The sequence below is a fragment of the Lontra canadensis genome, unplaced genomic scaffold (genome assembly GCF_010015895.1).
Source record: "Lontra canadensis isolate GAN:19392208 unplaced genomic scaffold, GSC_riverotter_1.0 scaffold72, whole genome shotgun sequence".
Lineage (NCBI taxonomy): Eukaryota > Metazoa > Chordata > Mammalia > Carnivora > Mustelidae > Lontra > Lontra canadensis.
The window spans coordinates 3,140,980-3,167,031 of NW_022631066.1; the positions used below are offsets into that span (position 1 = coordinate 3,140,980).

The 26,052-nt window shown below is 37.7% G+C and overlaps 1 long non-coding RNA gene across 1 annotated transcript; it reads right to left on the reverse strand.

Moving 5' to 3' along the window:
* Positions 1-1,598: 1,598 nt before the first annotated feature.
* LOC116881209 lies at positions 1,599-17,957 on the reverse strand. Its single transcript, XR_004385370.1, has 3 exons — positions 17,921-17,957; positions 4,411-4,489; positions 1,599-1,673 (listed from the first exon to the last, which is right to left on the reverse strand). It is a non-coding gene; the product is annotated as an uncharacterized LOC116881209 (long non-coding RNA).
* Positions 17,958-26,052: the final 8,095 nt, after the last annotated feature.

Sequence of the window (26,052 nt, forward strand, 5' to 3'; positions counted from 1 at the left end):
ATGTATAAAACACAATTATATATGAAATTATGAAAGACAGTACAAAGATAACACTTCTTTTCTGTCCTCATTTGCCTCAGATCCCCACTTTATGTTGACTAGACTCTAGATTGGGTAATCTAAACTTATTCACAACTTTTTTTCTGTAGCTGGAATCACGTAATATTGTGTTATTTTAAAGTTTAAAACTTCTCCGTTATGTGCATTTTTCACCTCAGAACTGGGCCATTGTGACTGGTTAATGTATTTGAATCTTTTATGGGTAAATTCTCTTCGAGTACTGAAATTTATTGCTGTGTGTAATTTAGGTCACTTATTTATGCAAATGCTACATTTGGTATATGAATTGTTGTTACTGTGGTGACAGTTTTGCCAAATGATTAGGAGTTCTGCCTTCTTGAGGGAGGCCATGGACAAGCCAGCCCAAGCAAACATGTGGAAATATCCATGCCCTGAGAGCCTGAGTGAGGTAAAGGCACAATGGCCGTTACTGGCAGAGAACTTCAAGGCTCAGAACCTTAACATGATTTCAGAATTATTGCTGTAAATAGTTGCATAGGTTGTTCATGCTTACTGAATGCTGACATGGCTGATGTAAAAGCAACAGGCACACAGGTCTATGCTCCTCCAACCTGACAGATATCTCACAGCTTGCTTAGCCCACCAGACCTCTAGTGTGTCTCCATGAAAAATAAAGGAGGCCCTGGTTGTTGGGTCCACCCATTGGAATGCTTACCTCAAGAATATCTTCTCTACTTTGTTATTAGGGCAAACCTAAATAAAAGCTACTTTCTTTCCCACTGTTTATTTGGAACCAGACTCTGTGGTCCAACCCGGCTATTCTTTTGTTTAGAAATGTACTATAGAGTTAGATCATGACAAGAATCCTAAAACGATGCAAAGCTGAATTAAATTCAGGCTCCACCACTTACTGTTTCAGTGATCTAGGAGAACTACTTAATTTTTCTGAAAGTGGTGCTCTTGCCTATAAAATTGGGACAATAATGCTTACCTCATGATATAGTGTGAAATTAAATATACTTGTATGAAGAAAGAGGACCTTAAATACTCAATATTTCAGTATTTCATTAGTTACTTTCCCAACCTGGAGTTAAATTATAAAGCATGGTAGAACCTTACAATCTTAGAAAATAATACTTATATAATATATATTATATTATTATATATGAAGTATTTTCCATAATTGAACTTGATGAGTGATAAAGTTCAGATAACTGCTACCAATTCTTCTACTTTATTTTTAGTTCTGTCTCTTTTCTTCACAAATCATTATTTTAATGTTTGTTGCTTTGTTTTTAAAAGTTAATAAAAGAGAAACAGTACACACATAACATCTTTTATTTTCTAAATATAAGATTACACTGGCAACACATTTTAAAACTAGGAGTTCTGAGTTTTATTTATTTTCACATTTTCCAAAAATACTCTTCTATTGTGATGTGAAACAAACAAAAAGATCAACCAAAAATTATCTCTTCCTGAGATCAGGTAAATAAAATAGTCCTCTGAGTGACATAAAAAACATACTAAAATATTAATAGGACAGTTCTTCAAATCTGGGTCTTCAAAATCTGATGGTCAGTTTCCCTGGGAAAGAACTCTGACAGAAACACGTGTGTTAATTTCTGATGAGTGCCATGAGGACTCAACACCTGTAGGGAAAGTGGAAGAAATAGGATTGAGCAGAGGGAGAAGCTGAAATGTAGTCCAGTCCTAGAGGGAGCTCTGAGCTAAGAAGGCCTGTAAAGTATAGTCCTGCCTTGAGGCAAGGGTGTTGGGAGGCAAGGGTGTTGGTCAGGATGGACCCACATTTCCAGTTCTCTACTGTGAACTATTCCAGGAAGGAAGGTAGAGTGGCTCCTTTTGGCTAAGAGCAATTCCCAGAAAGGGTTTAGCTGAGAGCTGGCGGCGGGGGGAGGGGTAAGTAGGGGGTGGTTGCCTCAATCACCCATCACAGCATTCACTACATGCTTAAATCAAAATATATTCAGACTTTCTTTTATTTTTTTAAAGATTTTATTTATCGATTTGACAGAGATACAGCAAGAGACGGAACACAAGCAGAGGGAGTGGAAAGGGAGAAGCAGACTCCCTGCTGAGCAGGCAGCCCAATGTGGGGCTCGATCCCAGGACTCTGGGATCATGACCTGAGCCAAAGGCAGACGCTTAACTACTGAGCTACCCTGGTGCCCCTATTCAGACTTCCTTAAACTTATATTTTAGGTGTGTATTGCAAACTAATGTCTACTGAACAGTTCAATAGCAGCAACCAATTCAGGGCAGAGTAACTTTCAAAATCATGTAGAAGAAAAAAAAGTGAAAATAGAATAAAATCTTCATTTGTTTGAATGGAAACAACCTTACAGTGAGCAACATAACTGTTTAACATATCAATTATCTATGAAAAACAATTTCCAAACATACATAGCCCTCTTACTAACCTGTTAGTCTTATTAGTGTATTCTCCTGAATATTTAATATAAGGGTTACATTACAACTGAATATTTAATATAAAGGTTACATTACTTATCCTACCCACTAACACACCAGAAGAGAAACAAAGCTCTGATACATGTAGCTACAAGTCCTGGGACCCTCATCCATGCAGAATCTTGGACAGTCAAAGGACTTTCAGGGACTGCTGAGATTTTCCAGAGTTTAAGAGAAATGAACTTGGGCTAAACCCTGCTGAAGAGATTTATCACTTTCTTGAGTCCACACTGAGAAAGGAAGGCAAGGGATAGGGGTAGAGAGAGAGTCTGGAGTCTCCCTACTTCCAACTAGGATGCTTTCCTAGAAAACCTTAAGATAAATGCCCTAGAATATTTGACCTGCCTCCATAACCTTCCTTCTTCTCTTAAACTACCATAGCCAGGAAAGGCAGGCTTTCCTTCCTTATTTTCTATCAGGGTAAGACTTTCTTGCCCAGGTAATTTGTAATAATTGGTCTTCTCATATATTCACAAATAATAGAATTAATTTTTAAAGTTCTTTTCTCGGGCACCTGGGTGGCTCAGTGGGTTAAAGCCTCTGCCTTCGGCTCAGTGGGGAGCCTGCTTCCTCCTCTCTCTCTGCCTGCCTCTCTGACTACTTGTGATCTCTGTCTGTCAAATAAATAAATAAAATCTTTAAAAATAATAATAAAATAATAAAGTTCTTTTCTCTCTGAAAAAGTCTGGTATTTATCTCACACTCACTTGCATCTCCCTCTCTCACCTCTCTCTCTCTGTCCTCAGAAAAAAGAAGTCATCCCTGAGACATGAAGCTGTACAATGGCTTCTCTGCATGGTACCTGTCTGCTTCTCCTTCCCTGGATGATTAGGCTCATAGTTCAGACTTGGAAATGGAATGTCCTGTACAAAGATCTGATAATTTTAAATATTTCCATTATAATCGTCATATAGAAAAGTAAGCAAGGAAATGGGACAAATGTTGCATCTAGAGATAAACAAACTCCTGGTGAAACAAAAAAGTGATGGAAGGTAATACACTACTGGATTTGGATGCATTACAGAGCTTGGGAATGGCCAGAACATTTGAAAGCAGCTCTCAATTCAAGGCACTAGAACTTAGAGACACATAGGCATTTCAGATGGGGACAAAATGACCATAAAAAGAAGAGAGACTTAAGGAAGAGTAATACCATCGCTGTGAAATGCCCTTTGATATGGACAGGGTTGTGTTATTTTCCATTTCATCTCTTTTGGTCTTCTGTGGTCTTTCTCTTGATGTGTAATAGTGCTTTTATTTGCTACTTAACGTGTCTTTTATGTAAAGAAAAATTAAAATTTATAATTATTAGTGTGAATTTTACTGTTCATCTTTATAGTGTGCATAGCTAGTTTTAAATGCAAATATGAGAGTACTTAATTTGTGTGAGGAATTATTGAACTCATACAATTTGTATTTTGTTAAGTTTGCTCATGCCTACATATTTTGTTCTTATCAGAAGGGTAGAAACTGTATAAAATTAACTCAACTGTTTTTACTTCACTTCTTGATATGTGCATATTCTGTCAACACTCTCTACTTTTAGCTTACTAATGAGTAAGGAAGGATTAATAAGGAAGGAGAAGGACCTAGGGGTTGCTACCTGTCACTCTGTCAAGACACTTACCTTGTGGACACCTGGGTAGCTCAGTCAAGACACTTACCTTGTGGACACCTGGGTAGCTCAGTCAGTTAAGCATCTACCTTTGGCTCAGGTCATTATCTCCGGGTCCTGGGATCCAGCCCCAAGTTGGGCTTCCTGCTCAGTGGGGAGTCTGCTTCTCTTTCTCTCTCTCTCTGCTTCTGCCCCCTCTCCACCACTCATATTCTCTCTCTTTCTTTCTCTCCCTCTCTCTCAAATAAATAAATAAAATCTTTTAAAAGGGGGGGGGGGCTTACCTTGTACTTGCTTTGAGTCTCACTGAATTCCTCTCCATCACATGTCCACTGAAATTCTGTCCTCATGGGCATTTCAATGCTATATATAGACAGGGTAGCAAGGAATTGCTTGCATGTTACATGTACACCTACCTCTGCTCAGGGACCTGCTGCATTATCCCTTTGAACTTCACTGACAAAAGGATAAATTCTAAGATAATATAAAGAATTTCAAGATGGAGATGAGAGAGCATTAGCCTAGTGCAGGGCTCTGCATGACTACACAGGTCATAAATCCATTAAGCTAGTCCTGAATGACTATTTCAATGGATATCAGATACCATGTTGTGGAAACCAGGATGGGTAGTCTCAAAGATTCAGAAGATGCTTTCATTTTCTTAGAAAATAGATCTGAGAAAAATGATTATCAATTCAATTGATAAATTTGGTTCAACTAGAAGACAATGTACTGGCATCTTACTCTAGCAAAAGAATATCAATAGCCCAGACTGGCTGTCCAACACTTGGGCCAAGAAGTGGGGCTGTAGGGAGAGCCTCCTCAACTTGGCTACATTTTTTGGAATGAGGGTAAGAAAAATATAGAGAACTGTGCAAGACTAGTTTCCCCCAATATTTATTTGCCCTCTTTCCCTTATAGAAATATAGCACTGATTTTTAGTTGGGGAAATGGCCCCCCAGAATAAACTCTACATATTCCCCACTTCCTGCCCTTGGGCATAGTCATGTGATTAAGTTTTATTTATTTTTTTGTGTGTGTATGTATATGTAACTTTATTTTATGGTTAAATAAAGTATTTGTGCTCAATCTTGTTTGCATACTAGAATCAACCCAGAAAGTTTTTAAAAATGTTAATACCTGAAAAGAAAATACATAAAAAATGTTAATATCTGGTTTCCAGTGCTAGAGGTTTGGGTTGATGTAACTATACATCAATAAAAATAAAGTCCAAATAAAATAAATTATTAAATTTTAAAAATACAAACTTGTGTTTCTCTCTCAGTTTCTTGCTCTATTTTTTATTTTAGGAGAAAATTTGGGAAAATGTCTCAGTTATCTCAAAATAGCTTTTTTAAAATTTTTAAAAAGATTTTATTTATTTATTTGACAGAGAGGAAAGAGAGGGCACAAGCAGGAGGAGTGGTAGACAGATGTAGAGGGAGAAGCAGGCTCCATGTGATTAAGTTTTAAAAGAGAAGTGAATGGAAATGTTTTGTATGATTTATAGAAAGTGTCCTTAAGTAAAGTCTATGTGTGGACTTCCTCCTCTTTCCTTCCTCCTCTTGCTTAGAACATACATTCGAAGGAGAGCTACCTTGGACCATTCAGACAAAGACAGTACTCTTTTGGGATCATGAGCAACAAAGTAGGGGAAGCTTGGTCACCTGGACCACCTCATAGAGAATTGCCCTGAAACACCTACCTCCAGAATCCTAGATAATAAAGAAATTAACTTCACTCTCATTAAACTGCTATCATTTATATGTGGCCAAACATATATTTTTTATGTTTAAATTTTTCCAAGTTTTTATTTAAATTCCAGTTAGTTAGCATACAGTTAATATTAGTTTCAGGTATAGAATTTAGTGATTCATCACTTACATACAACACCCAGTGCTCATCACAAGTGCCCTCCTTAATGCCCATCAACCATTTAACCCATCCCTCCATCCAGTAGCCATCAGTTTCAAACATATATTCTAAATCAATGTAAGAACAATACTCAAAAGCTCTCATTTTTCAAAATCTTTTAAAGTAGCCAAAGTTCATTTATTTATTCACTCAACAGATTTGAAACTACTCTGTGCCAGGCAATGTTCTGCACACTGAGGATATAATTGTGAACAAGATGTGCAAAGTCTGCTTTTGTAAGTTTACATTCCCGTGGGGGAGGGATTCAATCTACAAATAAATATGAAATATAGCAGGAGGTAGTAGTGCAATCACCAAGTAATAAAATAGAATTAAGGAGTAACAGAATGTGTTTCCAACAATGTTGTATTTGGGCATAGACCTGAAAGAAGTAGTAAAATTGAAAACACTTGGTTATCTGGGGAAGGAACATTCCAGAAAGAAATGCCAACAAATATTAGGTGGGAAAAAAGAGCAAGATTGGCATATTTGAAGAATAGTAAGGCCATTATGGTTGGGGCTGAGGGAGTAAAGGGAAGAGTGTAGGAGATCTGAGGGCTTATTTGGTAAGAACCTAGAATTTTCCTAGGAGTGAATGATCAGAGACATTTGAGTAGGGGAAAGAAGTGATTGGAGGATATATTTTAATAGCATCTCTGTGAAAAATGCTGCCATCTGGGGGCAAGTATCAGAGCAGAAAGATGAGGTGAAAGTTGACTATGGCATGGATCGCTGTAGAGAAGTGGTCAAATTCTAGATAAATTTCTAGTGTGGACATGAGAGACTGTGGACTCTGAAAAACAATCTGAGTGTTTTGGAGAGGCAGGGGGTAGGAGGTTGGGTGAGCCTGGTGGTGGGTATTATGGAGGGCACATATTGCATGGAGAACTGGGTGTGGTGCATAAACAATGAATTCTGGAACACTGAAAAGAAATTTTAAAAATAAAAAAATTTTTAAAAATTTCTAGTGTGGAGCAGATGTGATTTACTGATGAATTGAATGGGAAAGGTGAGAGAATAAGGACTCCAGGATGACTCTAAGATTGGGCCTGATATATGCTGTCTTAATTAAAAATAAAAATCCTGCTATAAATTTCAGTGTGGGACAGAGGTTTGGAGAAAATGAAGGCTTTGTGGCACTCCTAAAGACTCTCATTATAGTAGTAACTGTACTCACTGTGACCTTGCATATGCTAAACATGCATTTGGTACTTCACGTAATTTTCACAATTCTATGGAATACCTATTACTATACACTGTTTTAAGCAAGTCAGATAACTTATCAAAGGTCACACAGCTAGGGAATGGCAAATCCAATACTCAAACCCATCTCTTCATGAGAGACTTGATGTTTCTACTCTTCTATCACTTTAGACTATGATTGGCAAACTAAGCCCCATAGGCCAAATCTGGCCCTTCATCTGTTTTTGTACAGCTTGTAAACCTAAGAAACTTTTTTTGAAAAAATATCAACAGAAAAATATTTCTTGACAGTTGAAAATCCTATGAAATTCAAGTTTTAATGTCCATAAATATTTTTGGAACAGTCACCCTTGTTCCATTACATAGTGCCTATCGCTATGTTCAGGCTACAGTGGCAGAGTTGACCAGTTGCAGCGGAGACCTTTTGGCCCACAAAGCCAAACATATTTGGAGTCTGGTCCTTTGCAGAAGTTTACCAACCCCAGGTTTAGAGAATGAACTCTATCCAAACATTTATGAAATGCTGCATTGGTGAAATATGTCTTTTTGTAGTTGATTTCTCTAATGTCAGAGAACGTATGGCCCTGTGGAAGAGAGTTTGTTTAGTCAGTTAAAGATTAATTACTCATGTAGATTTGTTCTACAGTGAAAGTGTGATACACAATGGAAGAGAACCCAGAGTCAGAAGAATCACAATAACTTTTGACAGCTCAATCTCTCTCCCTCCCTATCTCTGTTCCTCTCCCTCACTTTTTCCCTCCCAGCCCCAATCCCTCTCTCCATTCCTCACTCCTTCTCTAACTCTCTTTCTCAAAGAGAGATTAAATACATGCAAATAAGCTGTGTATTTCAGGAAATTGAGAGTTCTTGTACTTTGAAGTCATTAAAGGATTTGCTCTTAGGTGTTCTTTTTTAAAATTTTAGTTCCCAAATTTCTAGCTTTGAAACTGTATCATACAGTGATATGTAGACCAAATCAAGTTTACTTCTACTGACTGCCAATGGTGAAAAATCATGACAATGCTGATCAAGGGACAGCATTCCATAAATGAACAAGTCATTTTATATCAATCAGAGAAGAATTATATAAGGTCTACAGACATGGTTTGCCTAGTAGAAAGCTTTGTAATGATCTAGTGTACAATGAAAGGAGAGTGTTCAATCTCTGTGCCAAGTACAGAGAGGCTCTCTTGTCCATAGTTTTTATCTGGGAATCTAGAAGCAACTGATATTGTAAAGCTCAGTGTGTTTGTGTATTGCTGTCATTGCCACTGGATTTCTTTTCCAATAAAAATCTATCTTATCTGAATTGAGCTGAAACAGCTTGTTTTTATCCTTCCCATTTTCAGCTCAGAGAGAGTTGAGAAATTCCATCCTTGGAGTAGACTGGAAAAGAGATCCACCTAAATTACTTTTGTATATGAATGGTAATGCTGCCCAGACTCCTCAAAGAGCAAGGATTAATTCCCTCCTTTTTGATTATGCCCAATTGCCTCTTGTCATGTCCAGCTATTATATCTTTATACACACTTCTCTGTACTGTATATATTTTATATATCTACTACTTCTGGTAACAGATATTTTCCTTGGGACCAAACTTCTGTTTAACAACAATAGAACCAGTCACAGGGAGGGTAGGGTGGGGGTTTCATATTGTAAGATTCCATTTACATATCATTCTCTCTTTTTAAAAGATTTTATTTATTTGACAGAGAGAGAGCTAGCACAAGCGGGGGATGGGGCAGAGGGAGAAGCAAACTCTCGCTGATCAGGGAGCCCAATGCAGGGCTCAATTCCAGAACCCTAGGATAAGGACCTGAGCAGAAGGCAGACGCTTAACTAACTGAGCCACCCAGGCACCCCTATAGCATTCTTTTATTTTACAGCTTTATTAATATATAATTCACATGCCATACAATTCACTCATTAAAAGTGTACAATTCAGTGGTTTCCAGGATATTCACAAAGTTGAGCAACCATAACCACATTCACTCTTAGAACACTTTCATTATCCCAAAAAAGAAACTCTGCACCTTTTAGCCATCACCAACCACTCTCCCTCAACCCCTGCCATTCCACCCAGCCCCAGTCAAGGACTAATTCACTTTATGTCTCTAGATTTGTCTACTTTGGACACTTCATTTAAGTGCAGTCATCCAGAATGTGGTCCTTTGTGGTTGGCTTCTTTCATTTAGGATGTTTATAAGTTTCATCCATGTTATGGCATGTGTCAATACTTTACTTCTTTTTATTGCTGAATAATATTTCATTGTGGGACATACTCTTTGACACTTTTCACATGACAAAGTTATAGGCATGAAGAAGAAATTAGTGATTGCCAAATCTTAGGAGTGGTGACTGTGGGAGTAGAGGGAGTGATGTGACTGTGGCTATGAAGAGATAGTATGAGGGATCCCGGTGATAGAACTGCTAGGTATCATAGCTATGATGGTGGTCACAAAGATTTACATATGTGATAAAGTTGCACAGAACTAAATACACACACGTGCACATGAACACAAATGAGTTCATGTAAATGGTAAAATCTGAATAAGATCAGTAGATTATAGTAGTATCAATTTCCTGGATAAGATATCATACTCTGGTTATGCAAGATGTTATCACTGGGAGAAACTGGGTGAAAAGTATTGATATCTTTTTTATTATTCTCTACAACAATTTTATATGAATATAAAATTACCTCAAAATAAAATAATATTAGGAACCAAAAAGCTCTTCAGGATTGGCAGAGGAAGGAAGTTTTCCCTGAGGAATCAAGGATGCTGGACTACTTGGCAAAGCCTTAAATCATCTGTTTTTAAATATACTCAAAGAACTAGAGAAAATTGTGTCAAAAACTAAAGGAAAGTATGAGAATGATGGCTCACTAAGCAAAGAGTATCAATTAAGAAATGTTAATTATTAAAAAGAGAACCAAGTAGAAATTCCGAAGTTGAAAAGTACAGTAATTGAAATGAATTCACTTCAGAGAGTTAACAAAAGATTTGAGCTGACAGAAGAATCTGTGAACTTGGAGATAAATCAATTCATTTGATCTAGCCTGACAAACAGAAAGGAAAAAGAATGAAGGAAAATCAACACAAACTGAAAGATGTGGGATACCACTAAGTATGCCAACATATGCATAATGAGAATCCCACAAGGAGATAGAGAAAAGGGGATGAAAAATATATTATAAGAAATTATGGCCAAGTTTTTCCAAAATTTGATGAAGAACAATCTATATATCCAAGATGCTACACAAACTCCAGGGAGACTAAATTAAAAAAGATAGGCATTGAGACACATCATAACCAAAGTGATTTAAAGCCTCATACAAAAAAAAAAAAAAAATCTTGAAAACAACAAGAAAGAAGCTATGTGTCACAGATGATGGATCATCGATGAGACTAACAGCTAAATATTTATTGTAGACCATGAAGTCCAGAAGCCAGTGGGATGATATATTCGAAGTGCTGAAAGAAAAGATTGTCAACCAAGAATTCTTTATCCAGCAATACAGACCTTCAAAAATGAAGGAGAAATGAAGACATTCTCAGATAAATAAAAATTGAGAGACTATTCTTAGCAGCATTATTTATAATAACAACAAGTATATATAATCTAAATGTCTATCAGCTAACGAATGGATAAATAAAAAGTGGCATAGCCATACAATGGAATGTTATTCAGCCATCAAAAGGAATGAAGTCTTGATACACTAAAACATGGATGAATCTTTAAAACATGCCAAGTGAGAGAACGAGTCACAAAGGACCACATATTATTTGATTCCATTTATATGAAATTTTTAGAATAAGCAGATGTCTAGAGATCAAAAGTAGACTAGGGGTTACCTAGGGCTGCAGGTTGGGAAAAATAGGCCAGGATAGCTAAACAAAAGCAGCTTTTTTTTCAGGAGACGATGAAAATCAGTTCTAAAATTGATTGCAGTAATGGTTACATAGCTCTGTGACTATGCTAAATATTATACTGTAAAAGAGTGAATTGTGTATATGTAGTGTACTTCATATTGGGTATATGTACTATACTTCAGTAAAGCTGTTACCAAAAAAACGTGGAGGAGGTCAGAGGGCCTGGGTGGCTCATGTGGGTTAAAGCCTCTGCCTTTGGCTTAGGTCATACATTTTCCAGGGGCACCTGGATGGCTCAGTGGGTTAAAGCCTCTGCCTTTAGCTCAGGTCGTGATCCCAGGGTCTTGGGATCGAGCCCCGCATCGGGCTCTCTGCTCAGCAGGGAGCCTGCTTCTCCCTCTCTCTCTGCCTGCCTCTCTGCCTACTGTGATCTCTCTCTCTCTGTTAAATTAATAAATAAAATCTAAAAAAAAAAAAAGTGGGGGAGGCTAAAAAAGCAAAACTCTTAGAAGAAAACATAGGCCTAAATCTTCATGACTTTGAATTAGACAGTAGTTTCTTCCTTTTTTTTCCCCTTTATTTAACTTAAAATTTTGTTAGTTAACGTATAGTGAAATATTGGTTTCTGGAATAGAATTCAGTGATTCATCACTTACATACAACACCCAGTGCTCATCACAACAAGTGCCTTCCTTAATACCCATCAGCCAACTAGTCCATCCCCACCTACCTCCCTCCATTAACCCTATTTGTTTTCTGTCCATAAGAGTCACTTATGGCTTATTTCCCTCTCCTTTTTTTTTTCTTTTCCACCTTCCCATATGTTCACCTGTTTTCTCAGTTAAATTCCACATATGAGTGAGATCATATAGTATTTGTCTTTCTCTGACTAATTTCACTTAGCATAATACCCTCTAGCTCCATCCATGTCATTGCTAATGAGAAGATTTCATTCTTTTTGATGGCTGAGTAAGATTCCATTGTGTGTGTGTGTGTGTGTGTGTGTGTGTGTGTATGTATGTGTATATATACCACCTCTTCTTTATCCATTCCTCAGTCGTGGATATTTGGGCTCTCTCCATGGTTTGCCTATTGTAGATAATGCTGTGATAAACATTGGGGTGCATGTACACCTTTAAATTTGTATTTTTGTATCCTTTGAGTAAATATCTAATAGTGCAATTGCTGGATTATAGGGTAGTTCTATTTTTAATTTTTTGAGGAATCCCCAAACTTTTATCCAGAGTGGCTGCACCAGTTTGCATTACCCATCAACAGTGCAAGAGGGTTCCCCTTTCTCCACATCCTTGCCAACATCTGTTGCTTCTTGTGTTGTTTGTTTTTAACTTTAGCCATTCTGACAGGTGTAAGGTGGTATCTCATTGTGGTTTTGATTTGTATTTCCCTGATGATGAGTGATATTGAGCATCTTTTCATGTATCTGTTAGCCATCTGGATGTCTTCTTTGGAAAAATGTCTATTCTTTTATTCTGCCCATTTCTTAACTGGATTATTTGGGGTTTGGGTGTAGAGTTTGATAAGTTCTTTATATATTTTGGGTACTAACCCTTTATCAGATATGTCATTTGCATATATTTCCTCCCATTCTGTAGACTGCCTTTTAGTTTTGTTGATTGTTTCCTTCACTATGCAGGAGCGTTTTATTTTGATGAGGACCCAATAGTTCATTGTTGCCTTTATTTTTGTTTCCCTTGCCTCTAGTGATGTGTCCAGTAAGAAGTTGCTGTAGCCAGTTCAAAGAAGTTTCTGCCTAAGTTCCCCTGTAGGATTTTGATGGTTTCCTTTCTCACATTTAGGTCTTTTTTCCATTTTTAAAAAAGATTTTATTTACTTATTTGACAGAGAGAGACACAGCAAGAGAGGGAACACAAGAAGCAGGGAGAGTGGGAATGGGAGAAGCAGGCTTCCTGCTGAGCAGGGAGCCCCATGCGGGGCTCGATCCCAGGACCCTGGGATCGTAACCTAAGCTGAAGGCAGATGTTTAATGACTGAGCCACCCAGGTGCCCCCTTTCTTCCATTTTGAATCTATTTTATGTATGGTGTAAGAAAGTTGTCCAGTTTCATTCTCCTGCATGCTGCAGTCCAGTTTGCCCACACCATTTGTTGCAGAGACTGTCTTTTTTCCATTGGACGTTCTTTCCTGTTTTGGTAAAGATTAGTTGACTGTATAGTTGTGGGTCCATTTCTAGTTTCTTAGTTCTGTTCCATTGATCTGTGTGTCTGTTTTTGTGTCAGTTGTACTGTCTTTATGACTATAGCTTTGTAATATAGCTTGAAATGCAGAATTGTGATACCTCCAGTTTTGTTATTCTTTTCCAGAATTGCATTGCCTATTCAGGGTCTTTTGGGGTTCCTTACAAATTGTAGAATTGTTTGTTCTAGCTCTGTGAAAAGGGCTGGTGGTGTTTTAATACGGATTGTATTAAATGTGTAGATTCCTTTGGGTAGTACGGACATTTTAATAATGTTTGTTCTTCCAATCCATGAGCATGGAATGCTTTTCTATTTCTTTGTGTCCTGTTACATTTATTTCTTAAATGTTCTAAAATTTTCAGAGTACAGATCTTTTACTTCTTTAGATTTATTCCTAAGTATTTTACTGGTTTTGATGCAATTACAAATGGGATTGACTCCTTGATTTCTTTTTCTGCTGTTGTTATTGGTGTATAGAAATGTAGGCAATGGTGTCTCATGACACTGGAAACACAGCAACAAAAGAAAAAAATAGCTAAATTATACTTCATCATAACTAAAAATTTAAGTGCTTCAAAGGGCATCATCAAGAAAGTGAAAAGAAAACCCACAGAATGAAGAAAATATTTGTAAATCATATATCAGATAAGGGAACTTATATAAAGGATCCAGAATTATTGAACAATTTTTACAACTCAATAACTAAATGACAATTAACTCTATTTAAAATGGACAAAGGATTTGAATAGACATTTCTTCAAAGAAGATATGCAAATAGCCAATAAGCACATGAAAAGGTACTCAACATTATTAATCACTGGGGAAATGTAATCAGAACCACAAAGAGATATCACTTCAAACCCACTAGGATATCAATAAAGTTTTTTAAGATTTATTTATTTACTTGACAGAGAGAGAACACAAACAGGGGGAGCAGCAGGCAGAGGGAGAGGGAGAAGTAGGCTTCCCGCTGAGCAAGAAGCCTGATGTGGGGCTCTATCCCAGAACCCTGGGATCATGACCTGAGCCAAGGGCAGACACTTAACCAACTGACCCACCGAGGCACCCCTAGGATAGCTAATTTAAATAACAGAAAATAATAAATGTTGATGAGGGTACAGAGAAATTGGAACTCTCATATGTTGCTGATGGGAGGGTAAAGTGATGCAACCACTTTGGAAAACAGTTTGGCAGATCTTAAAAATTTAAAGTAGAATTATAAAATGACCCAGAAATTTCACTGCTTGTTACATTTTGGTTTTAGAATGTGCCATGAATCACATTTTGACCAGCCAGATGTTGGGGATATACTGGAGTTTGCTGGTGATATACCATTAGGCCCAGAGGTCATGGTGGAAGAGTTTGGGAAGACAGAAAGGGATAAGAAGATAGGTCAACTTAAATAAAGTTACTGTTCTTACCATTTTAGAGCTTTTAGGGGACAAAATTTAATTGTTCAACTTCTCAGGAAAATACATGAAGAAATGGTAGTTGCCATTGAGGGAGAGGAAGGGGCGGCTGTTTCATGAAGGTATACTAGGTTTTCCTGCCAAGCAGCTGATTGCCTTTCCCATGGGACTAGCATATCCCTGGTTGACCATATACTCAAGTCTATTTGGAGAATAAAATGCTGGGATATGTTTGGGGGAGACCTTCTAGCCTCCTGTTCGTATTTCCAAAGAAGGGAGAAATGTCCACTCAGCGGAAAAGAAAAAGATAGGAGGAAGTTTCCAGGGTTTTTTTTCTGTCTCTTCATTCACTTCACCCCCAAATTGAGGAGTAAATTATCTTAAAGGGACAGAGTGTATATAGTCCAACTTTTCCTGGGCTCCCTTTTTGAATGCAGCCTGATATTGGGAGACTTACTCCCTGGTTACCTTTCCCCAGACTTTCTAGGGCTGGCATGATCTGGTGGAAGTGGGGACCTTTTAAGGTATCCTGATAATGGCCATAGCTCAGATTATGATATTTAAACTTACTAGGAATAAATCTGATATTTTTATTTCAGTCTGATTTCAGCATCTGTTTCTCATTTGGTTTTAAACTAAATGGGGGAATAAAGGTTGATTATTTGATGACCCTTAAGCTTCCCCAAAACTCTAACACTGGAAAGCCAAATCAGTCAGAAGGGTCGGGAACACTTGGGTGACTCCTTCTCCTGTAGCTGCCAGTGGTGAGCTAGCAGAAGGCACAATCAAGGACTGTTCCTCAGTGCTCTGTTAGGTGCCAGGAACACCAGATGCCCTGAGGATGCTTTGCTTTCCATTCCAGTCGCATATCCCGGAGTAGGAAGCTGGAGACTGCCACGTATTGGTGGCACATAATTTAATTATAAACACCAGATTCATTTAACTGCCCTTCCATTTATTCAATGCACTGTATACTCATGCACTGTGCAGGGTGTTGGAGATGTGAAGGTGAACATGACAGACAGAATGCTGACCCTTATAGACCTTTCATTTGGAATGGAAAGCTCTCTGCTCCCTGAGGAGAGCGCTTGACCAATAGAGTGGTGACTGGTTTTCCCTCTCAAGCCCTCTCAAGCCTCTCAAGCCTGGGACCTGAAGGAGAAGAGAGTTCTCTTTGCTCCCTGAATGCCATTTCTAGGCCTTCTCTTCCCCACCTCCTTTCAAAGTTCTTATCGAACTTTCCACCTGCTATCTCTCTGTCACTGACAACTTGCTGTTCTCATCACCCCACTCCAGTCCTTGATGACTTTAACACCTGGCTCACTCTCTTCTCTTCCACCTCTACTTCTGCCTTCTTTTTTTTTTTTTTTTTTTTTTTGATGAATTCAACAGTCTCATGAATAATTGGTCTGAGACAGGGTGTATCTTCAATTTCCCCATGTGCCTTCTGTGAATTTCTCCTGTCTTGTACCCTCTCTAGAAAGCTGAAGGCTGTTTTCTTCCCCCTTGGCACGCGGTGAAGAAGAAACAAAGACTCAGAGAAGCTCAGTTGCAATATGGGACAGAAAGATACAGACATGGGCTTGCTGAGTTAAGTTGGGGGAAAGAAAGAAAGAACCAGGGCACCTCTGCCTTCGGCTCAGATCATGATCTCAGGGTCCTGGGATCGAGCCCCGGCACGGGGGTCTCTGCTCAGCAGACAGCCTGCTTCCTCCCCTCTCTCTGCCTGCCTCTCTGCCTATGTGTGATCTCGCTGTCAAATAAATAAATAAAATCTTTAAAAAAAAAAGATATAAAATAAAAAAATTAAAAATTAAATAAATTAAAAATTAAAAAAAAAAAAAGAAAGAAAGAAAGAACAGGTAAAGGGCTGGCTCACAAGAAGAGAGAAGCCTGGAAAGAGCAGATATCTTGAAACGGGAAGGGCAAGGAAGACCCTTAGTTGAGAGAACCAGGAAGTGGAGTGGACAGGACTCCTGAGCTATCCTCAAGTGGGAAGGAAGCTCCCACCCACTGGGGACATCCTGCTGTTCCCAGGGTTGAATTGTGTCCTTGATCCGAAGGTGAGGCACTAGGTCATCTTGTGTGGAAATAGAGACACAAAGGGAAAAATCACACTTCCTGACCAAGGTAAGACTGAAGATAATGAGATTAGAGTTTCCTAAACTCTGTGTAGAAGTAATACACCCTTACTGCCATATATAGGCATACCCAGACCACCACAATAAAGCGAATAGGGCTGTAAAGTGAGTCCAGTGAATTTGTTGGTTTCCCAAAGCATATGAAAGTTATGTTTACACTATACTGTAGTCTATTAAGTGTGCAATAGCTTTATGTCTGAAAAAAATATTCACACCTTAATCTAAAAGTAATTTATTGTTAAATAATACTAACCATCATCTGAGCTTTCAGCAGGTTGTAATTAATGATCAGAGACCACCAAAACAGATATAATAATAATGAAAAAGTTTGAAATCATATGAGGATTATCAAAATGTGCCACAGAGACATGAAGTGAGCAAATGCTATTGGAAAAATGGTGCCAATAGACTTGCTTGATGCAAGGTTGCCACAAACCTTTAATTTGGGGAAAAAAATGCAATTTCAGCAAAGCACTGTAAAGCAAGATGCAATAAGATGAGATATGCCTATATTTGTACCTTGAGCTCTCATTCCTTGCTTCTCATCTGTAACGATCATTTCCTCAACCCTATTCAGACACCCTCTATCACAATGATGACCTTGTCATCAGCATTGACCAAACCTGGTTCAAACCCTAACATTCCCTCACTACCAGTCACCGACACATACCTTGCAAAGCACTTTACCTTCAACCTCCCTCTCCCTTTGATGTGCTCAGGCAAAGCCCCAGTCTGCTCGCTGCTTGCCCCTGAGCTGCCAAGTACTGCTAAAGAAAAATGCACAGCTCTACTAAACACTCTTACTGTAAATCTGTGACCATAGCCTTAAAAAGGTACTCATTATTGCCCAGAGCCCTGTTTTACATTCCCAGTATATTTCCTTTCTCAATTCCAAAATGGCTATTTTATACCATCTTTCCCATCAAATTCTCTGTGCACACCCCATAACCTCTCACCTTACTTCTCCAGACTAGAGCTTTCTCATCCTTCCTTTGCCAATGTCACCTTACCTGCACACACCTAACCCCACCACTCACCTGCCAACTCCTCTGTATGGGCTCTGGATCCATCCCCTTTCTTGTTCTCAGGGACCACTCTCCTACAGTTCCCCAAACCCTTCAAGACTTTTCCTACCAACATCCAAACAGTCTATAATCTGTGCTATCAAGCAAACAATAACAAAACATCTCATTTGACCCCATAATACCTTTCAAATTCCCCTCTCATTACTCTTTTCTGAAGCAAAACATTTTGAAAGCAGTGATTATAATTAGTTTCCACGTCTTCATTCCATAATCTCTCTTCAACTCACTCCATCCAGTTTCTGTCCACAACAATCCATCTAGACCGTTCTTGTCAAGGTCTCCGAAGACCTTCATGTTGCCAACTGTGGGACCAAGTCTCTGCTTTTATCTTACTGTCTTGCCCAGCATTGGACACAGCCAACCACGATTTAGGTTCCCTCATACTTCACTTGCTGTAGCTTCTCAGTTTTTCTTAGCTTCTCTCTCCTTCACTTCCTTTATTTATTTAATTTTTGACAGTTGCATTATTTATTTGTTTATATTTATTTTTTTCTTTTAACTTATTACTTAAATTCAATTAGTTAACATATAGTGTATCTTAGTTTCAGATGTAGAGTTCAGTTATCATCCATTGCATATATCACCCAGGGCTCATTACATCATGTGCCCTCCTTAATGCCCATCACCCAGTTACCCCATACCTGCTCCACCTCCCCTCCAGCAACCTTCAGTTTGTTTCCTACAGTTAGGAGTCTCTTATTATTTGTCTCTCCCTGTGATTTCATCATATTTTATTTTTCCCTCCCTTCCCTATGATCCTGTTTTGATTCTTAAACTTCACATATGAGTGAAACCATATAATAATTGTCTTTCTCTAATTGACTTATTTTGCTTATCATAATACCCTGCAGTTCCATCTACGTCATTGTAAATGGGAAGATTTCATCCTTTCTGGTGGTTGAATAATATTCCCTTGTGTGTATATGTGTATAGTGTTTATATTGTGTGTGTGTGTATGTGTGTGTGTGTGTATCTATATATACACATATATATATATTCCATTATATATATGGATATATACCAGATCTCTTTATCAATTCATCTGTCAGTGGACATCTCGGCTCTTTCCGTAGTTTGGCTATTGTGGTCATTGCTGCTATAAACACTGGGGTGCATGTGCTCCTTCACATCACAGCGTCTGTATCCAAAGATATACAGGGTATTTGGGTAAATACCTAGTAGTGCAATTCCTGGGTCATAGGGTAACTCTACTTTTAACTTCTCGAGGAACCTCCATACTGTTTTCCAGAGTGGCTGTACCGGCCTGCATTCCTACCAACAGTGAAAGAGGGTTTCCCTTTCTCCTCATCCTCACCATCATTTGTTGTTTCCTGACTTGTTAATTTTATCCGTTCTGACCAGTGTGAGGTGGTTATCTCATTGTGGTTTTCGTTTGTATTTCCCTGATGCCAAGTGATGTTGAGCATTTTTTCATGTGTCTGTTGGCCATTTGTATGTCTTCTTCGGAGAAATGTCTGTTCAGATCTTCTGCCCATTTCTTGACTGTTTTTTTGTTTTCTGAGTGTTGGGTTTGATAAGTTCTTTGTAGACATTGGATACCAGCCCTTTATCTGGTAAGACATTTGCAAATATCTTCTCCCATTCTCTCGGTTGTCTTTTGGGGTTATCAACTGTTTCCTTTGCTGTGCAAAAGTTTTTTTATCTTGATGAAGTCCCAATAGTTCATTTTTGCTTTTGTTTCCCTTGCCTTTGGAGACATGTGTAGCAAGAAGTTGCTGTGGCCAGGGTGGAAGAGGTTGTTGTCTGTGTTCTTCTCTAAGATTTTGATGGATTCCTGTCTCACATTTAGGTCTTTCATCCATTTTGAGTTTATCTACCATATGCTCCTTCCCTTCCTTTAAACAAACAGTCCCATTAAAAATGTATAGTCTATGAAGACAATAGTGGAGCCTTTATTCTCATTTATTTTTTTCTTCAAAAAATAAGGAAGCAATTAAACTTTATTAACATACAATACACATTTCTGTACTCATGCTCTCAGTTGATTGGTATATTAGACAATTAAAAGTCACATACGCTACACAGGACATGCTGAGGAATCAGTGGACATTCAACAGAGAGGTTACTGTGTGCTATAGTTTATTCGTGACCAGTTATGTGGTTGTATAGATTATCTTCTTAAAATTTTTTATTGTGGCAAAAAATACATAACATGAAATTTATCATTTTTAAATACACTGGTCAGTGATATTAAATACATTAAGTACAGTGACATTAAGTACATTCATATTGTCATCACCACCATCCATCTCCAGAACTTTTTTATCTTCCCCAGCTATATAATGAATCAATAACTCACTATGTCCCTCTCTCCCCAACCCTCGGCAACTACAGTGCTACTTTCTATGTCTATGAATTTGACTATTCTAGGTCCCTCATTTAAGTAGAACCATACATTATTGGTACTTTTGTGACTGACTTTTTCACTTAGCAGAATGCCTTCATAATGGATAAGCATAATCCATATAATCCAATGGATAAAGTTTATTCATACTATAGTATGTATCAGAATCTTGTTCTTTTTCAAGGCTGAATAATATTCCATTGTAGGTATATAGCACATTTTGTTTATCCACTCATCTGTCCATAAACATTTGGGTTTTTTCCACCTTTTGGTGATTGTATGAACAAAGCTGCAATGAACATCGGTGTACAAATATTTGTTTGAATCACTGCTTTCAGTTCTTTGAGTTGGGTTGGGTATATACCCAGAAGTGGAATTTCTGGATCACATGGTAATTCTATCTTTAATTTTTGAAGAAGCATGGCACTGGTTTCCACAGCAGCTGAACCATTTTAAAGTCCCACCAGCAATGCACAAGCGTTCCAATGCCTTCACACCCTCACAAACACATTACTTTCTGTTTTGGTTTTTTTTTCCTTTGATGGTGAACACCTTTTCATATATTTTCTAGCCATTTGTATTTGTATATTTTCTTTGGAGAAATGTCCATTCAAATATTTTGCTGATTTGGGGAGGTTGTTTTGTTGGTGGTGGTGGTGTTGAGCTATGGGAGTTCTTTATATATATTCTGGGTATCAATTTCTTATCCAATATATAATTTGCAAATATTTTCTCCTAATATATGGGTTGACTTTTCACTCTGTTGTTAGCATTCTTTGATGCACAAAAGATTTTGAAATTTTGGTGAAGTTTAGCTTATCTACTTTTTCCTTCTTTGCCTGTACTTTTGGTGTCATAGCCAATAAATCATTACCAAATTCAATGCCAGAAAGATTTCTCCCTACGTTTTCTTCTAGGAGTTTTATGGTTTTGGGTCTTACATTTAGGTCTTTAATCCATCTTGAATTAATGTTATATATGATGTAAGGTAAGGGCCCAACTTCATTCTTTTGTCTATGGACATTCAGTTTCCACAGCACTGTTTTTTGATAAGACAGTCTTTCTCCATGAAATGGTTTTAGCACCCTTGTCTAAAACCATTTGACTATATTTATGAAGGTTCATTTTTGGACTTTCTATTCTATTCTGTTGGTCTGTATATTTGCCATTGTGCCACTACCACATTTTAACTGCTGTAGATTTGTAGTAAGTTTTGAAATCAGGAAGTATGAGACCTCTAGCTTTGTTCTTTTTCAGGACTGTTTTTCTATTTAGAGTCCCTTGAGACTCCATATTAATTTTAGGATAAAAAAAATTTTTTTAAATAAACTTAAAAAAACACAAAGCCTTGGTATTTGATAAGGATTGTTTTGAATCTGTAAACCACGTGGATAGTATTGACATCTTCACAATATTAAGTTTTCTAATTCACGAAGCCAAGATATCCTTCCATGTATTAATGTCTTATTTATTTTCCTTTAGCAATATTTTGTAGCTTCAATGTACAGATCTTTCACCTGCTTAGTTAAACTTATTCCTAAATATTTTATTTTTTGATGTTATTGCAAATGAACTTGTTTTTGAAATTTCCTCTTCAGGTTGTTCCTTGTTATTGTAGAGAAACACAACTGATTTTTGTGTGGTGGATTCATTTATTAGTTCTAACAGATTTTTGTGTGTTTTTTAGTGAAATCTTGGGTTGGCAGTTATCTTTGATTCTTCCTTTCTCTCTTGCTCTCTCATTCTCTGCATGCAAACAGCCCCCAACTCATATCAGTTTGTTTTGATTTCACAATGTTTCTGCTATTTCACACTTTCATTAGTCTCACCATAATCCCACGTGACTGAAGGAGTATTTGTTTCCACAATGTTTAGGACAATGCATGAAGCATTTGTTATCTAAAACAGTTCTTTTATTCTCACTATCCCACTCAAACCTCCCAGGCTTCTCTCCCATCTTCTCAGAGGCACCGCTGGTAGTTAAAAGGGTCAAAAGCACCTGAGATGGAAGTGGATAGATACACTGCTTGGTAGCTGCGTAACCATAAGCTTGATATGTAGACCCTTTTAGTCTCACTTTTCAGCTGGGAACTAGTGATGATAATAATATCTATGCCATAAAGTGTTGGGAGGTGTCTTAACCCATTGGGGCTGCTGTAACAAAATACCACAGACTGGGTGGCTTATAAATGACAGAAATTTATGGCTCACAGTTCTGGAGTCTGGGAATTCCAAGATCAAGATACTGGCATGATCCCATTTTGGTGAAGACACTCTTCCTTGTCCATAATTGGCACCTTCTCACTTTGTCTTACATAATGGAAGAGGCTAGGGATCTTTTTTATAAGAGCACTAACTGATCCATGAGGATCTCACACTCATGACTTAATCACCTCCCAACTGCCTCTTCTTTTAACACTTTCACATGGGCGTTATGGTTCCAACATATGAATTTGGTGGGGACACAAACATTCGCATCGTGAAGGGAGGCTTAAACAGGACAGCGAGTATAAAGCACTTAGTGAAACTCTCCCTTTCTCTTCTTCTCTCCCTTTGAGGCCAAAGACATAGATGGAACTGATTTCCTGACTCCTCTTGTCTATATTACTCCTTTGGCACTTACCATCTACTGCTTTGTACATGTATCTTTTTACATGTATCCATATTATTTTCTTTATCAAATTATAAATTCTCCAAGGGCCGAGAGCTTGTCTTTTTCTTATTTTTCCTTCTCTTGTGACTGTGGCGTGTCATAATACAATGTCTTCTATATGGTAAATGCTTAGTCAATATTTGCCTTTTTTTTTTTTCAGCATAACAGTATTCCTTGTTTTTGCACCACACCCAGTGCTCCATGCAATCCGTGTCCTCTCTAATACCCACCACCTGGTTCCCCCAACCTCCCACCCCCCACCGCTTCAAACCCCTCAGATTGTTTTTCAGAGTCCATAGTCTCTCATGGTTCACCTCCCCTTCCAATTTCCCCCAACTCCCTTCTCCTCTCTAACTCCCCTTATCCTCCATGTTATTTGTTATGCTCCACAAATAAGTGAAACCATATGATAATTGACTCTCTCTGCTTGACTTATTTCACTCAGCATCATCTCTTCCAGTCCTGTCCATGTTGCTACAAAAGTTGGGTATTCATCCTTTCTGATGGAGGCATAATACTCCATAGTGTATATGGACCACATCTTCCTTATCCATTCGTCCGTTGAAGGGCATCTTGGTTCTTTCCACAGTTTGGCGACCGTGGCCATTGCTGCTATAAACATTGGGGTACAGATGGCCCTTCTTTTCACTACATCTGTATCTTTGGGATAAATACCCAGTAGTGCAATTGCAGGGTCACAGGGAAGCTCTATTTTTAATTTCTTGAGGAATCTCCACACTGTTCTCCAAAGTGGCCTTTTAATTGTTTGGCATAATAAAATTCTTCATTGCCTCATATCCAGTTTCTTGAGAACTAATGTTTTATTTATTTTGTGCGTTTTTTTCAGCTGTTTTCCCATTTGATTTTAAAACAGCTGACAATTTAAAATAGCCAACAAGAAAGTAATGAAGACATCACTACTTCCTAGAAGACCATCTGAGTATATTTCAACCAATATCTCCATAAAGAATAGAAAAATAAATACTGACCGGGGTTGCCAGATAATATACCTAATTACAGCCGAATGCCAGATAAACAATAGGTAATTTTTTAGTTTAAGTATGTCCCATGCAATATTTGTTGTTTATCTGACATTCAAATTTAATTAGGTATCTCATATTTTTACTTGATAAATCAGACACCTCTACTGTGAAGGCTTTAATTTTTTTTAAAAAAATTGTGTACAAGCATTATTCTTTCTGGAAATGAGAATATTCTCATGTGCGAAAATATTGTTTTTTGCCAAAGGTATACAGCTTGAGACATCATGATGAAACAAGCCTTAGCCACAGCTATGACCCTACATGGAAAATATATGTAATGAAAAAGCTAATGAAGGGTAACATTGACTAAAATGCCAACACGCATTGCTTTGAATATAAATGAAAACAGTGATGTTTCTGTGAAATGCAATCCTGTACTAAATGAAAGCACTGGTTGGGCTTCAAAGTCTTTTATAGTAAGTGTATAAAATTATTGTAGTATTTGCATATCTCAGTCTTCCTGGAAATACTATTGCTCTCCATGTTGAAAACATGGCTTAGAACTTACAGGAAAAAGCTTGAAAATTTTTGAATTTTCTGTAGCATAAGATGAAGGTCTAATGTGATTTCAATTTATGTAGATGCTTAATTTTAATGGATATCATAGGTGAGCGTATGCCTCACAAGAGACATAGATCCCAATGAAGTGTATTGTTGGTTCTCCTACTAAGTCATAACTTTTTTTGCAATACCATTCAGCAATGATGCCAAGAGTTTTGCTAAAATTTAGATTAGCAACTTTCTATCCTTGCTGATGTCAAAATAATGTTCTTGCAAACAAATCGAAAAGCCAAGGGTTTGTATATTTTCCACAAATAGATTTTAAGTCCCCTGAAAATTTTCACTTGGAAAATTTAAAATGAGTTGTTAAGAATTTAGATAAGATAATTTGAATTAGTGATACAAATAATTTTTGGCAAAAGAAAAAAATCATATTCATCTAATGATGGGAAAATTTCCAAATACCCATTTCCATGCTTCTTTTGTAGTCTGAGCTCCATTCTCAGTGGTTAAATTATTGCTTTTGCCTTTAAGAGATTCTGAATGTGTTTTAAAATATTTTTTGGAAGTGCTAGATAGCATACTATGGACAAACACTTGCTTTTACAAAAAAAGATCAGAAAATCTGGCCCAAAGCCAGGTGCTGTCAGAACACAACCATGGGAGGCTGGTTGAAGCCAGTGTGAGACTGGTCACTTGGCCTAGGTTAGTGTGAGCTGGAGAGGATTCGAAGAGATGCACCAAGGTGTCTAAAGCAGGTTGTAATGTATCAGAGTGAAAACCTTAGCTTTTGAGCAATTAATCACTGGGCCCAGCTGGAGGAAAATGAGAAAGAAGGAGCTGATTTTGCCAATTCACACTAAAATAAGTTAAAAATAAAAAAGCAAATTGACAACAGTAAAAAAGAATACTTTATCTCCAAATGTCCCTTGATCACTAATATAAAAGGGCTGGGTCATAGAATATTCTTTAGTGTGTCTTTAAATAGACCCTTAATAAGGACTTTCTGCAACTTCTCTTTCTCCTTCAGTTTGCTTTCAGTATTTATTTCAATATGGTTTCACCTGGACAAAAATGTTCTTTAGGTGAACCCGAGGTGGTATCTGGTCCAATTCTGTACCTCCTGGAGACAGTCCTGGTGGGCAGGGCTGACAGTGCAGATAATGACCAGACCGCAGGTGAGCAGTTAAAGGAAGGGAAAGTAGCAGATCTTGCCAGACCACTGTGGTGTCTTCACTCTACTCCAGGCCTAATTTGAAATAGTGGCATCATTATAATTGATTCAGGGAAATGTGGTCTCAGCAGGTACTTAGAAGCAGGAAGAGGGCATAGAAAACAAGCCAAGAGAAATAAAATGTGGTTCTTTTCCTATACCACAGATACCTTGATTTCAAAAATCTCCGTTTTGCTTCCATTACCAGAATTTTTACCGAGTTGCAAGTAAGAAATAATCCAATACCCTGAAACTTCAGAACACAGGATTTATGCATATTGGGCCACATTTTTCACCTCTTACCAATAA